The sequence below is a fragment of the Nothobranchius furzeri genome, chromosome 7, assembly GCF_043380555.1.
Source record: "Nothobranchius furzeri strain GRZ-AD chromosome 7, NfurGRZ-RIMD1, whole genome shotgun sequence".
NCBI classification, from domain to species: domain Eukaryota; kingdom Metazoa; phylum Chordata; class Actinopteri; order Cyprinodontiformes; family Nothobranchiidae; genus Nothobranchius; species Nothobranchius furzeri.
Window position 1 is genome coordinate 70,664,192 of NC_091747.1, and position 11,363 is coordinate 70,675,554.

At 41.4% G+C, this 11,363-nt stretch overlaps 1 long non-coding RNA gene across 1 annotated transcript; it reads right to left on the minus strand.

The window, feature by feature from the left end:
• Positions 1-3,759: 3,759 nt before the first annotated feature.
• LOC139070778 (uncharacterized) lies at positions 3,760-10,120 on the minus strand. The gene is made up of 3 exons (XR_011521234.1): positions 9,995-10,120; positions 9,816-9,902; positions 3,760-3,889 (listed from the first exon to the last, which is right to left on the minus strand). It is a non-coding gene; the product is annotated as an uncharacterized lncRNA (long non-coding RNA).
• Positions 10,121-11,363: the final 1,243 nt, after the last annotated feature.

Below are 11,363 nucleotides of genomic sequence, written 5' to 3' on the forward strand. Positions count from 1 at the left end.
CGGGTAGCACTAATTCAGACATGAAATCAGCGCCTTCATGTCTGTGGGGCTGCAACTTGTCCTAAATGAAGAAGAAACAGAAAAGGACTTAAAATAATAAACTAAATCAGATTTGTGTCTGCACCAGAGGAAATACTAGTCCAAGTGAGGCTTTATTCTGCACTTTATTTTACAATTCTGCTTTTCTTGGGGTCCACTTTGTTTGTTGGTTTTTCTTTTTCCCTTTCCTCACATATTTATTTTTGGTTTTTGTTCTTGTGAAGTGCCTCGTTTTTATTTTCACAGGCACTATAAGAGTTTCTTCTTCCTTAATTATCTTTACAAATTATTAAGTTGACTTAAATACAAAGAGAAATTTTTGAAACATAAAAAATATGTGTGAATATCAATATTGACAATTTATTGATATTGTACGTACTCATTGCAGTTGTTGTTTATTAAGATATTTAGGTTAAGCGTTAAAATAAGCAAATAGTTCCGGTTACTTGAAAAGTTTGAAATCATATAACTCACACTTTTCAAGTAACATGAACTATTTGTTTATTAAGTACACATCTTAAAATATTAATAAACAATAACTTAAATGAAATGAGTACATATAAATTATTAATATTAATTTGCATTTAAGTTGTTGTTTATTAATATTTTTATGTTATGTACTCAATAAACAAATAGTTCATGTTACTTGAAAAGTGTGAGTTATATGTACTCAAAAACAAGGAAATGTTAGACAAACTCAACAGATTTGAGTTCTGAAAACTTTTCTTAAAATATTGAGTTTCTACTCAATATAGTTGATCATTGCTATAGCAGTTTCCACCAGAAGCCCACCCATCTCGGTTCGTGACATGGTGTTTACAGACAAGTGTGTCAAAATATAGCGATGAGTAAAGTTTTACGCCTTTACTTCAAAACCAGCTGAATTGTTTTTGCTTGAGGCTTCATTTGGATTCAGTTTAATGTGAATAATTAGTCAAATTCCATTGGAAAAAAAGCCCAACCTACATTCACGGTTTACCAGAGCACGTCTCCTGTGAACAATAGTGTGAAAACCACAACCACTGGCTAGGAAACAAACAGCTGACATGCTTCCTGTTAACGTACAAAACACGTTATCAGATAGTAAAACACCAGAAGGTGATCTCAATCTTAGAAATGTAGTTCTGAGAAACACAACTCCTGGTTAGTGTTACTGACGTTAAATAATGAGTTCCTTCCTCAAAACACCTGATCAACGTTCTCAGTTTTACATACACTTACATAGACAGGTCATGGGTTCGTCCGCATGCTGGAACGACAGAATCTTTAGAAGGGGAACAGTAGGTGTTGTTTTCACCAATACGTTTGGCTGGGTGGCGCATTATGGACCTCCTCGTTTAAGTCGGTGGAGATCACCTTTGTGTAGGAGTCATCTGAGGTGGTTCTGGAAGGTCTGACCTGAATTGCAGCTCAGCAGAGCTGAATTTATTTAGGTGTGTGTGTTTGTGCCATGAGCGGTGTTGTACCATTTTCTGCAACTATCTGATTCTGTGACTCTAGAGTGGAGCTTGAGGAAGAGCAGCCAGGCCACTTTATATATATATATATATATATATATATATATATATATATATATATATATATATATATATATATATATATATATATATATACATACATAGAGAGAGAGAGAGAGAGAGATAGATAGATAGATAGATAGATAGATAGATAGATAGATAGATAGATAGATAGATATTTGTTTTTTATGCAGCTTGTCTGAAAATTGTTTTTTGTTTTATTCGGTACACGTAGCGCACTTTAAGCTTATATTTATTGTAATGGAGTTCTAGAATTCATGGCCAAATGTACCTTTATTTATTTATAGAGCACATTTACTGTTGCTCATGCAACCTAAAGTGCTGCAGCATAAAAACACGCCCATAAAGAAAACATATTAAGAAGATTAAAAATCAGACAATAACACAAAAAAATCAATAAAACCAGGAATTTAATGGCAGGTTGAGATTAAAACAATAACTTATAAATCACGTGATAAAACCACAGTAAAAAGGTGAAAGAATAGCTACGCAGATCCACCAATATTAAGAGCCAGGTGTCTAAAACCAAAAGTCTGTTCTATCTCCGACCTGCTTTGCTGTGCAAATTAGTCATTTAGCAATTTAGCAATTTAGTAATTGCCACAGAGAAACCAGCCAAGGCTCAGGCGGTTGTCCACCCGTGTTTGGTGGGTAACTTTAAAACTGTAATTGTCACGATTAGGTAGGAGGAGGTCGGACCCAAAATGCAGAAACCCAGAACGACTCGAGAAAGGAGAGGTTGAAGGGAAAAAAATCCTTTTATTAAGGAGGCTAAGCAAAATCCAAACGGTACGAAGAACCAGAGAAACTAGAGGGAGACAAAATCAACGCTGACAACCATGGACGTAATTTGGGGGGGGGGGGGGGGGGGGGAACAGGGGGGACATGTCCCCCCCACTTTTTCCAAAGTCAAGTTTTGATCCCGGCACTTTTTACCATCCAAAAACAATATTACGCAATATTAAATTGACACTGGTTGAGCTCTAGGACCAAGTGGAAAACAACCGTTTGTGTTGAAGCCTGTTTCCCCTTAGAACATATTGTAAAGATTCCCCCCCCCCCCCCCCCCCCCCCCCCCCACACACACACACACACACACACACACACACACACACACACACACACACACACACTTCTAAAGTAAAAATTACGTCCATGCTGACAACATGAACGGGCCGACGACACAGAGAGACACAGGCAGGGTATATACACAGCCGCTGGGTGATAGGAGACGAGGGGCAGGTGTGTGGGAATTGGGCACAGGTGAAAACAACAATGAACCAAGGAGAAGCAGAAATAAGCAGGGGAAAAAAAACAAATATAATCCTGAAACCAACGCTACTGAAATAACAAAACTAAATTAAAAACATAATAGAAACAAGGACACAGGGCAATCTAAAAAGAAGAAAATAAATGACCTAAGTGGGGAAAGGAAACACACTAAAGGAGACAGGAGAACTGAAACACTACACCAACAGGTGGGGAGAAAGGAGAACATGAGGGAAAGCAGGAGGGAGCTGGGGGCAAAAGGGGCACAGAACACGACAGTAATACATTATTTAGTATTACATTTCAAAGTAATCTGTTACATTACAGGCAGGAAGGGAGACGTATTTCAGCGAGGTGAATCCAGTTTATTTCAAAATAAAACCTGTCTCATGATTTTTTTCTTGCTTCTGTATTATTATTAATGATGAGGACATCAGTGCATGATCATTAATGTTATTTTACAAGTCTATTTTTACACATGTCAAATGTCTAATCATTTGGTGCTCTTGTAGATTTCTGGAGATGTTCAGCAGCTCACAAACCGCAGTCAGTGTGAATGGTAGTCCATCCAGAAGGTACCAGACCAAATTCTGTGTGAAACCAGCTAGAGACAGTCCAGCAGATCACGGCTGCGCCGTGTGTAAGGTGCAGGCAGAGTGGACATGGAACGGCATAACCAAGTCTCTGCAGGACAGTACAGCCTGGTGACTCTACGTCAGGGGCGTGTCCAGGGAGTGGCCTGGGGTAGCATATGCCACCCTTGAAATCTTATTGGCCACCCCAGGTGTCACCACACTAATTTACCTTCAAAAAGGCTTTTCATTGTCCACAAAAGGCTTGGGGGTAAAACAAAAAATGCATAACCATTGGTGACACCCATGCACCCATGAGTTGTGCCTCACCTGGGCCACCCCAGTTTAAAAGACCTGGACACACCACTGCTCTACGTTAGAGCAGGAGGTGGAGAAGGACAGAGCTGGGATCACAGGAGACTTCCAGATCCAGACTGGCTTACAGGTGATGACATCACAGTGGTCCATCAACTGCAGAACAAGGAAAGGTGATGGGTGTAGAGACCCCACATGACGGTACGACCACAACGAAACAAATGAGAGACACAAAAATTGGTTGTTTTAAAAGTAAAATGACAAACACGAAACTGAATATTGAATTTTTTTTCATTTCTCAAACCTGCATTAAACACAACATTTTAATAAAAACATTTTAGATATGAGCCTCTGAGATGGGCTCTGTCATACAGCAGCATTCACCTTCAGTGAAGAATTGAGTGTTTTGTTGTTTCCTGGTCTAAACTGTCTCTCTCTCACATCCAGCTTGCTTCAGACTGCGATAGTCTCTTTCAGAATAAAGCGAATAAGCTTTTATGCTTTCTGAGTGACCCAGTACCCATTCCCAGACCAGAACTTCCACCTGTGGTCTGTCAAATCCCAACTCTCCTTTTTAGTTAGGATCATTTCAATAAATGTAGAAAGAAAGTGACATTTTGAAATCTTCCTACATGCATTGATAGTTATGTAAACCCTGTCAGTAGCAGAGGGACCTGTAATAGCCTCAGCGTGCCACTAGATGGCACACCAGTGTCTGAGTACCAACAACACCCAAACAGGTGGGTTTTCAGCCCCATTCCCATCTGTACTGGGTCGGCCCAGGCCGGGTAGTACCAGTCGGCCCCAGCCTGGCCCGATTGATTCCACACATCCTTGCCTTAAGACCATGTGGGCTGATTCTACCCACCAATCAGAGGCTTGCTCTAATGGAAGGTGTGAATTTGCTGTCAGCAGTGGGTGTGTTGGCCCTGGTCGGCCTGAAGCAGACCCCCTCGAGAAGAGGGCTGAGAATGAGCCTTGGTTGGCCCGGAAAAATACCAGGCCACCCAGATATGTAAACAACCTACGCTACCCGGCCCGGGCCGACCCGGTACAGATGGGAATGGGGCGAACTGGTGTTCCGACTATCCGTGCTCCTCGTCGAAATGTGCTACTTTGGGGAAATGCGCAGCGCATGCGCAGGCCGATGATTGCATCACAGGCTTTTTACAAGTCGAGACGCCCTATCTGTGGAAGTTTAATCTCGTCACTTATCTAGTTACTTTCAACTCGTCAAAGGCCACAGAAAGTATTTCTTTAAGTTGCTTTATTAAATTACTGCTTGCTGTATGTTTACCTGACAGCTAGCTTGTAAATGGCTTCTAAAATATCGTTATCATACTGTAAACAATAAATTTCTCCCATTGTTTACAGTCATTCTGAAAGAGTCCCAAATTAGTATCCAAAAGTTTTATAGATAATAAATTTATCATGTTGTATTATAATCTCCAAAATTATACATTCAAACAAATAACTGGGGAAAAGCATATTTGTTCTATGTGGATTAATTTGTCTAATAAAGGATTAGGTAGAGAAATAGAACGGTAAGAGCCAACGTCTTACAAATCTCCATTTTTATGAATCACTTTCTCGACATGGGTGAAAGTAGTTGGTAAATCGTCATTGTTCTGAGAATATTCACATTTTAGCAACTAAGGGGTTAATTTTCACGAAATGACTAAACTGCTTCTTACACTATCCACTTTTTTTTTCATAAAACAAATGAACAGTAGCTACCGATCTTCAGTAAACCTGGACAGACTGAATCAGCTGTTGAAATGCGCGTTGGCAGGAAAATTCGACGACGAAGCACGCATGGACGTAATTTTTTGGGGGGGACAGGGGGGACTTGTCCCCCCCACGTTTTTCCAAAGTCAAGTTTTGACCCCTGCACTTTTTACCATCCAAAAACAATATTACTTTATATTAAATTGACACTGGTTGAGCTCTAGGACCAAGCAGAAAACAACCGTTTGTGTTGAAGCCTGTTTCCCATTAGAACATACTGTAAAGATACCCCCCCCCCCCCCCCGTGTCCCCCCCACTTTCAAACTGAAAATTATGTCCATGGAAGCACGGATAGTCCGAACACCGGCACCACATTTTCTGAATATTGGAAATGGAGACAAAAAAGACAACTGGGAGAAAACTAATGTAACAACTTTTATTTTTAAAGTTTTAATCAACCTGATTGCTCAAATATCCCATTTTCTTATAGAACAGCATTTACTCACCTTATAAAGCATCAAACAGTTTATTTATCAGATCAGTCGAAGAAAACCAAAAACATTTCTAACCTTTAAATAGCATCCAGAAAAAAAACCCGCTTCTCCATCTCCACTGGCGTCTGTGTGGTTTTGTATATTTATACTGTGTACTTGTACTTTAACACAATTATTACACATAAAACTGATTTTTTTTATTAAATCATGGATTGGGTCAGCTGGTCATTTAACACGATTGACAAGATTTTTTCATCAATGAGAACAGAGCAGGGGGCTCCTACTTGTCCAGATGGAACGCACCCGGTGGGGTAGATACTGGATTCCTGGAAGGAGTGGAGTATTATATGCCTTTCCCAGCTGTCCGTGGAGGACATCGAAGACGTGTGGATTTTCAGCCTGATAATAACTGGATTTCTTCTGTTTGGAGTAGGAGGATTTCTGGTATTTTGGAAAATCGGGGTCGATTGGAGTGCAGCCCGTACCCATGGAAAGTCTCAGCCGTGTGGAGACCGCTCAGACTGGGACGTCACTCGAGGTGGCGAGATCTACAAACTAATGGAGTCAATCTGCTCTTCACTCCCTTGATTTCCCTCCCACCTTTGTTTTAACGGCGATGGATCGAACGCATGCCCAAAGGCTGCTGCTCTCTCTGGGGTAAACAGGGTACCAGCCTGGTTTAACCTTGCTATAATTCCTTTGTTTCTCTTGTAGTTTTAATAAAACGCACAAGCACTTGTCCACGTGAACACCTCTGGCTGTAGCTGCACTAACCGAAGCACTTCATCCACTCACAGCTGGGCCAGAGTCTCTTGTCAGAGGGGCAAGCTTTAATAAAGTTTACAACAGCTGTACGGTGCTGTTAGGGTCCTTGGAACGCTTGTGGTTTGCCAGTGCTTGCCGATGTAGCATGCAATGGAAACTCACTGTTAAGCTCCTTGTTTTTTCTGATCATTGCTGCGGCCCCGTCGGTGTTACATGTGACCAGGTTTCATAGGGCAGGTTGTTGGATGACAGAGATGAGTCCACAGCAGTAAAAATAGATAGATTTGTAGACGTAAGATTCAAGTCCTCACCATCGATGTGCTGCACACGAGGACAGAGTTGCCTGTCACGGCTGTCGTTTCGTCCAGCTGAATAATGTTCCTCTGCTCATTAAATAAAACCACATACCGAGGATGAAGACAATCTGAAATATGTGAGCAACGGCGTTACTTTTAAATGTGTTTCTAATACCAACACGTTTTTATCGACGCACTTCCTGAGAGAGATCAACTAAAGAAATGACATGAATACAGAAGGAAAGAAATTCTTTTTCAACAATGAACACCCGGACAGCATAGATGTGTTCTCCATTTTTCTTCTTATTTTAATGAAATATCGGATCGGGAGAAAAAATATATGATCGGAGCGTCCCTAGTTTTCAGAGGAACTTTCCCTGTTGGCAGTTTTGTGCTGTGGCTCACCTTGGGGCAGCAGTAGCTGAACAGGTTGAGAGGATTGTCCAGTAATCAGAAGGTTGCAGGTTCGATCCCTGCTCCGGACGGAGAATTCTGCTGTTGTGTCCTTGGGCAAGACACTTAACCCACCTTGCCTGCTGTTGGTGGTCAGAGGGATCGGTGGTGCCTGTGCTCGGCAGCCTCGCCTCTGTCAGTGCGCCCCAGGGCAGCTGTGGCTACATCGTAGCTCATCACCATGGTTCTGGTCTATAGGGCCTTACATGGACAAGCACCATCTTACATTGGTGATCTTCTCAGTCCCTACACCCCCAGCAGGTCCCTGAGGTCCAGTGATCAAAGGTGACAGATCATCTGCTGCTGTGGCCCCCAGACTCTGGACCTCTCTCCCCCTGAGCCTGAGATCAGTGGACTCAGTGGTCTCCTTTAAAAAGCAGCTGAAGACTCACTTGTTCAAGCTGGCTTTTGTATGACCTTCTTCACCTCTCTCTCTTTATTCTGCTCTCCCCACCTATTCCACCTTCCTCAGGATCCACTGATTTCCCTCTTTCCTATTCACACTCTCTCTCTTTCTTTACATTTTTTAATCACAATTGTCTATTTTTGCTCATTTTAAATATATATTTTAAACATTTTCTAAATGCTTTTTATATTTTACATTTTTTGTTTAGTTTTTGTGAAGCGCCTCGTGATTTTTATCGTGAGAGGCGCTATAGAAATTATATTTTCTTCTTCTTCACCATCAGTGTGTGAATGTGTGTGGACTGGAGTTTTAGATTTTCATTTTGATAATAAAGAAAACAAGTATATGAGAAAACAAGTGGTGTTTCTTTGATTTGTTTACATATTGTTTATGTTTTGAATGTTTGGATTTGCATCTGACTACTGTAACACGTTCCAGAAAAAGAAGCTATTTGTTCCTTTACTTGTGAAAAGTTGCACTTTTGCTAAGGCTTTCTGTTATTTTAGGTTTAATAAACACTGTTAAACCTTTTCAAAACTATTTCAGTTTGTGTAGAACAGGACTATCAATGCTTTCTGAACATATGCAACACCGAAAACCGGGATAATTTTGGTCACAATAGCCGTGAGGTTAAATTTTCATACCGTGACAACCCTAGGCATGGGTGGAGGCGTACTCATCCATACTTCTGTTAGGAAAACGCTTCTGAAAGAGGCGTCGCCTGGCGAGCGGAAAGCTGCACTAAGCCGCCACATTAATGATCACACAGGTCTACAGCACCTTTAGACGCTCATCTCTGCAGGTTATCAGCAAAAACACATTAATTCAGGTTTTACTTGCTCTTAAAATGATTATGATAAATGACCAGCACTTGCATAGATCCTTTCAGAGTCGGAGGACTCCAAAGCGCTTCACACTACAGTGTATCATTCATCCATTCACACACACATTCACACACTGGTGGTGATGAGCTACAATGTAGCCACAGCTGCCCTGGTGCACACTGACAGAGGCGAGGCGGCTGAGTGCAGGCGCCACTGGTCCCTCCGACCACCACCAGCAGGTGAGGTGGGTTAAGTGTCTTGCCTGCAGCAAGCAGAATTCTCTGTCCGGAGCCGAGATTGAACCTGCAACCTTCTTTGATGTGTGATGTCACGGGGGTCCTAGAATTCAAAACCACACTTACTTGTTTTTGTTGAGTATAGGTCGCTCGTGGATTTTAAGTTAGCCATGGAAATAAGCCTTTCCATTGTAGGGCTTTAATATGGGTTGTATTTGGCTGTTTATCAGGGCTCCTGGGCTATTTTGAGCCACAACACAGTTTCATATGTTATTTAGAGGCTCTAAGAAACATTTCCAGTTGTAAAAAGAGAACCGATATATTGGGGAAGGGTCCTCTACAGGAGCTTTTGTAATGGTTATCAGCGGTGGACTTCCAGTTTTCGACAGGGAGACTGCACCCCGACCATCTCCTCGTAGATCGGCGGTGGAGGCTGCATCTTTGCACCACTGCGAGCTTTTACCTGGTAGCCACCACGGCAAATCAGACGAGAAAGCAGAGTTAACACTCACTCTCAGTTTCCTGTGACAAAATCAAAGTTTGTCACTTTGTTTCCTCCCCAGACAACGTCTTCTAACACGAGTCCTCCCTCTAAATAAAAATCTAAACTCCAGTATGGCTGCTGTGATAAAAGCATCGGTTATTATTGAGAACGTGAGGACTTTAGAAAAAAGTAGAACAGCCATGGACCAAACTTTTCAGAAAACTTGCCGAAAACTCGCAGCAGAACTTGTGAAACTGGTGGTTTTTGTGGTGAGCTGGAGAGGAACTCTGCAGCACGCTCTCAGCGAGCAGGTGCTGCTTGTTTACTAGTTCATTAGTTACCGCTCCCTCCTGTTCCACAGAAAAGTAAAAGAAGCAAACTAAGGGGGGCACTCACTTTGGACACGAGGACAAATCCAACGAGGAGCAGGACAGCGCCCGCGGTACAGGAGGGGCGAGTAGCTGGAGCAGTCACACTCATCGCCTGTGGAAATAAGATTTCATCTGATTAAAATAATAAAATAAACAAGATATGAAAACCAAAGGAGTGATTCAACAGTAAATGGTGGCGCTCACAAAGCAGAAACTGCTCACTTCCTTCCTGCTTTCAGGCTGTTTGAATGTTTTGTTATGCTGGAGGAACAAAACAAGGCTTTGTTAAAGGTGCTGTGACAAATTAGGAAAACAAATTACCTTTAAATAATTTCCTCTTAGCAACGTTCTAAAATAGTAAGAGCTATAAATATGGTACACATTCAAATAAACGAATAAGGTGGTTCTTTCACGTTTAAACCTCCACCAATAACACGTTTCGGACCAAAAGCCACCACTGGACCACCCAGTTGTTGGTCTCACTGAACCGCCGTACCACTGGTGTGAGAGGTTCTCTGCTGAAGGTCAACTCCAAGAATAATCCGAAATTTATTTTCAGTACAGTTACCAAACTAACACAGAATCATAGCTCTGAACCATCTATTCCCTTAGCCCTAGCAGCAATGACTTTATGGGATTTTTCACAAGTAAAATTAATTCTATTAGAAACAAAATCTTTAGCATCCTCCCTAATGCGATTTCTTCTTCCTCAGTAAGTGAGGCAGCATCAGAGGTAACTGTAGAACCTCATCTGTGCTTGAACCCTTTTGATCCAGTTGAGCTTTCAGAGTTATCAAAAATATTAGCTTCATCTAAACCTTCAACTTGCATTTTAGATCCAATCCCACCAAATTATTTAAAGAAGCATTTCCTTTGGTTACTGCCCCCATTCTAGATATAATCAATCTATCCTTAGTAAATGGATACGTACCACAGGATTTTAAGGTTGCTGTAATCAAACCTTTACTTTAAGAAGCCTTCTCTGGATCCAGATGACCCAATGAATTATAAACCAATATCTAACCTTCCATTTTTATCCAAAGTCCTTGAGAAAATAGTGGCCATTCAAGTATGTGAGCATTTAAACACTAATGCTCTGTTTGAGGAATTTCAGTCTGATTTTAGAGAGTATCACAGCATGGAAACTGCATTAGTGAAAGTTACAAATGGTATTCTTGTCGCCTCAGATAAGAATCTTGTGTCTGTTCTAGTCTTGTTAGATCTCAGTGCTGCCTTTGACACAGTTGATCACAATGTTCTTTTAGAAAGGCTTGAACATGTTGTAGGGATCAAAGGAGCAGCGTTAGGCTGGTTTAAATCCTACCTGTCTGACAGATTTCATTTTGTAAATGTACATGACAAATCGTCTTCATACTCCAGGGTTACTTGTGGAGTACCACAGGGTTCAGTGCTTGGACCAATTCTTTTTACTATATATATGCTCCCAATTGGTAAAATCATTAGACAGCATGGGATAAACTTCCACTGTTTTGCTGACGATACTCAGTTATATCTATCCATTAAGCCTGATGAACCTAATCGGTTGGGTAGATTACAGGCTTGTCTTGAAGAC